The sequence below is a fragment of the Macrobrachium rosenbergii genome, chromosome 46 (genome assembly GCF_040412425.1).
Source record: "Macrobrachium rosenbergii isolate ZJJX-2024 chromosome 46, ASM4041242v1, whole genome shotgun sequence".
In the NCBI taxonomy this organism is placed as follows: Eukaryota; Metazoa; Arthropoda; class Malacostraca; order Decapoda; family Palaemonidae; genus Macrobrachium; species Macrobrachium rosenbergii.
The window spans coordinates 20,456,315-20,461,314 of record NC_089786.1 but is presented as its reverse complement, the minus strand read 5'-3'; positions in this window follow the sequence as shown (position 1 = coordinate 20,461,314).

Genomic DNA, 5,000 nt, shown 5'->3' with positions numbered 1-5,000 from the left:
ATATATACGTATAAATTCATGTTTATATATATTCATACATACATAAATACATGGTGCTGATTTACTAAGCCGCTGATGACTATAGATGGTAGTAGATGACATCACATCATTCCACTGTTGAGAAATAAAAACTGAAAAGTTTTTAGATTTATTTCGTCACCTTTGATCTGTGGACCTTGTTTCCAGTCCAAATTCCCAGTCAGATATAACATTTTATTTGTAGTTAAAACTGAGATGCATGCATATCTTATGAGAGGTAGCAACAAGCAGTTCATCTTCAGTAAATGTCACAGGAAAAGCTGCTGCAAAAGTTCACCAATTTGAGATGTAAACGACCAACAGGTTTTATAACGCTGAAGAAGAAAAGATGGTATATAGCCAGACCTCGCAGCCAATCAAAAATAAGATATTACCAAAAGGAAGCGTGTGAGGTCTAGATAATACAGTACTAGTTTTCTTTCCGAAGGTAAAAGAGATTTGTTTTCCATAAGTTGATTTTGAAGAAGATTGGTAGCCACAAATGGTAAAAGACAGGCCATCAAAGGTTCCTGGGAAGTCCATAGTTTTTAGGGCATGTTGTTCTCCGTCCAAAACAATGGCAGATTTGAGGTGCTTAACATTTATGCTTTCAATCAAAGGTTTAGAAGGCTGAAGATGCTGCACATACCGAAATTTTTCAGGAATAAACATTATGGGTTTGTGTTGCACAAAATTTTGCCTGACTTCTTAAGTAAGTCGAATTAGATCGCCAGTTTTGACAACACTGTTGCTCAACCTTAGACAGGTCAAGAGAACATTTGAGGGCAATCACATCCCACCACAGGTGACTAAAGGTTAAAAGGGATTGCTAATAAAACAGTTCCGTGATCAAAAGTATGGCATATATCATAGGAAGTTGATTTGATGCCATATCACTGTGTATATCATGAATTCAGAAGAATGTTTGAAGAGATTTAACTATTGCGATGCCAGAGGTTATAACTACAATATTTTTATTTTGATTAAGTTAAATACTGTTGCAATATTATGGGTTAGCTAAATTGCAACACATTTTAGGTAATAAAAGTATTGTCAGAACGAAAGCGAGAATATATACCACTGACATTGCTGATGTTCTTCCTTCTTAAACCTTTCATCCCTGGCCCAGATTTTTGTTTTTATGACGCCAATAAAAAGATTTTAGATCGTCTAGATAGTTTGATCCTGTTGGTGTTTTAAAACTGTTTTGAAAGATGCCCTCTCCCTTTTTCTTTTGTAAATAGTGTATTATCCAGTTGAATGGATATGAAGTAATACTTTACATGAGCCAAAGGTTGCAACAACAAATTATTTTCTATTCTGCCGGTGATCTCTAAAGATGCTGCAAATCTTAACTTTACGCCTCAGCGAAAATAAACTATTACATTTTGACAGCCAGCATCCTGATACAGTAAGTAGTGGGTTGGTTGTAATGACATTTAGAGCTAACAAATTGTGTTCAATGTATTTTCGACAGTAGATACAGATCAAGACTTGTTTTGAATACTCGTACTTCATCGCCGCTTTCGTCCTGGTTAATCATAAGGCTCTGAATTACAAATTATGCAACTTACGTGCTGGAGGCTGTATAACTGAAGTCATTCACAACTTCTAAGTTTACTGACAACAGAGTGGTTATTGATGGTCATTTTAAGTGAACTTAGACCTATCATGTTCTTGACCACTAATGTGGTTGTTGACCTTGAAAATAGGGTGATATGGTATCGGCATATAGGATGGAGCAACTCTGGTAGCAGTTACCTGCCCTCCCCAAATGCCAGGTAAAAATCGTTATAACATCAGTTTACTTAAATAAGTCAATTATTGATTCTGAATTTCTAGGAATACACTGTACTTGGTGTTTTATTGATTTCTATCCTTTCTTTGTTGCCATACTTTAAATCAAGTTATCTCAAACTTGATGTTGTTTGTAAAGCTTTTATGTCTACTGATGATGGCGTTTAATGTGACTTCGGATCTGTTTTACCTTTGCTTGAATATAGTTTTCCAGTTTGGATGTCTGCACACTCCTGAAACTTTTTCTTCTAGGAAAAAATTGTTCGATGCTGTTTTTCTTCTCACAAGTAATGGGAATTATGATTTAGAACTTCATGCTAGATATCTTTTTTGATCACCTTCAATAATTCACGTTTCAGTAGTACTATTGCCATTATTTGGCCCTTTTCCAGTGTTCATCTGCATTCGGGCGATTTCATAGACAGACTTGGAAAACAACTAGGTAATGTAGTACAGGGAAAGATGATCAGCTTAGATGCAACTGCCCTTTTTACTGATGTACCCTTGGATTTGTATCTACTCTAAGTGAACAGTTTCTAGATTTAATTCGTTTATGTGTTTCCTCTACAGCTTTCTCTCTGAATGCCATCAATCTGGACGATGTATTCATTACTTTTTAAAGTAGTCCAAATTGTTTTTAGAATTCTTTTATATCCCTCAGCTGCTGAATATGAAAATGATAAGATGCCAGTTTTTAGAAGCATCTTTCGACCTCCACTAAGGTCTCTTCAGCTGTACTTAACAATAATCACAAAGTGTCTGCAAAGGAACAAAAAGTAAAAAAAAAAATTAACAAGAGCAGTTAAAATGGAAGCTGTCAGTCTGGGGGTCATCCTTGAGCAGCATCATTTCTTGAAGGCGTCTTCTCGCTGTTGAATAAGTAATTGAGTCTTTTGCTGGCCGTAGGAGCAATTTCCTCTAAAATGTCTAATTGCAGAATGGCTGCGTGGCATATTAAGCCGTCTGTGATGTTGTCTTCAGAGGTGAAGGCTTGTTTTCCTGAAAAGTATCAAACTGTCTGATGACTACCTCTTCTGCTTTTGTTCTTTTATTGATATTTTGCTTCCTACAGATAATCTTTGCCCTGTCAAAAGAAATTTGATTGTCCTAATCAAGATAATGGTCGGCGACTGTGCTGCTACTGGCACCAGTTCTACACGCATTTTTACGCTCGGTTAATCTGACTTGGTACGATCTTTACAGAGCATAATGTAGGCCTAGACGTCAGAATTTAATTCAAGATTCTCAATACAGTTCTTGCAAAGCTTCTGTTTTAACGAGTTGTTAAAGGTGAAAAGTAAATTAATTTTCTGTTAATCAAGAATATTTTTTCAGCATTACTAATTCTTTGAAATAAGGCAATTTTAAAATATTTTTTTAAGTTCTACAAGGTTTTGTTACTTTTTATTATGCAATGACCTTTTAGCGGTGGAGAAGGCTTTGGAAATCAAATGTATCGTATGTACGTATGTGATTAATCACTCTCTGAAAGCTGAGAGTCACAAATTCTATGAGCCCGAAGGAACAATTCTAAAATGACACTTTTTAGAACAAAGATTGCTTACCTGATCGGTGTACTTCAACGTCGAGAAACGATGAAATACCATTGTTTTTCCGTTCAACGCTAAATTCAATACACAGGAAATGTTACTGAGTGCTGCAAAGAACGAATGAAAATACTCATTATGGGGACTATTGCACAAATATCGCGAACGTATCGAATCCATAAAATAGGACGTAAGGTTAGGGGAATTGCTGTTAGTAATTTAGTCTCGAAGTATTCCATAAACATTTTAGCAATTAATTGAGGAAGAGGCGAGCCCATAACGACTCAGAATTTTTGTTGGTGTATCTTGCCATCAAAATTAAAAATTGTGGACTCGACCCAAACCCTCACTCATTCAAGGAAAGAATTAATGGCAATGGGAACATCAAGTAAACCATTTGCCTTTTTTTTTTGTACTTTCTAAAAATGACAAACTTTTCGTAATGGTAAACTAGGCTTTGAGTCAAGTTGGATACTTTTCAAGGAAACAAGGCCTTCGCCTCTGAGGACATCACAGACGGCTTAATATGCCACGCAGCCAATTTGCAGTTAGATATTTTGGACGAAATTGCTCCTACGGCCAGCAAACAACTCGATTATTTATCCACCAACAAGAAGACGCCTTCAGTTAACTGCTCTCTTTCAATTAGTTTTTTTTTTCAGACACTTTGTGATTATTGTTAAGTACAGCCGAATGGACTTTAGTGAAGGTCGAAAACTCCTGCTTTATATTCCTTCACTTAAACTTTGTTTTATACAGTGGCTTTTTTCTTAACTACTCAAGACAAACACGAAGAATGTGTTTTTATCACTGGAAAAAGAGAATTTATTAAAACAAAACAGATTTTTTACATGAAGGCTTATGGTGATCAAATGGATATGGAACTTAGAAATTGCCTAGCCTTTCCATTTAATCTAATGCTGCAAATTAAAAAAAAAGTTAATAGGAACTGCGCAGGTAAGGTAAATAGTGGTGTTTTCAACAATGAAAAGAAAATTAAAAATCTTCCCATAATAGCAGCTCCCATAATAACAGTAACAAAGATACCAGTGTTTATGAAATACCTCGCGCCAACTGTGATATAAAATATTTGGAAGTGGTAGAGGGTAATTTACATGCTGAAAATATGGAGACATGGCCACTGCATCAACTGGAATAACTGTTAAGATCTTAATAGCAAAGATGCAATCATTAGGAGATTAGTGGAAGGAGAAATTATAAATAGCGGTTGTTCCATGGAAGGTCATAAATCTTTCGCACTGGAAGATGAATTTAATGACTTGATTTGTGATTTTGATTTTGAGAAGACAAGTTGCATCATGCAGCTGCCAGTTCTGCAGCCACATCTGATGCTGCCGTTGCCGCTCCTCCAAGCGTTCAGTTAGCGCCGTTGCACTTGGCAAAACAGTTACACCCCCCAGCTGTTTTCGACACTCATCGGAGACACCTGATGACGAGCCACCACTCAGATATTCCAAAAGGTTACCTGTTCTACCTTGCGGGAAAGATGGAATTATCTAAAATACGGAATCGCTGTCCTTCGAATAAGGGCTGATTTTCTTTTGTAAGCAGTTCCTTTTAAACCATATTTTCCTAATATAGAGTGACTCTTCTTTTACGATTAGAATGAAAAGGAGG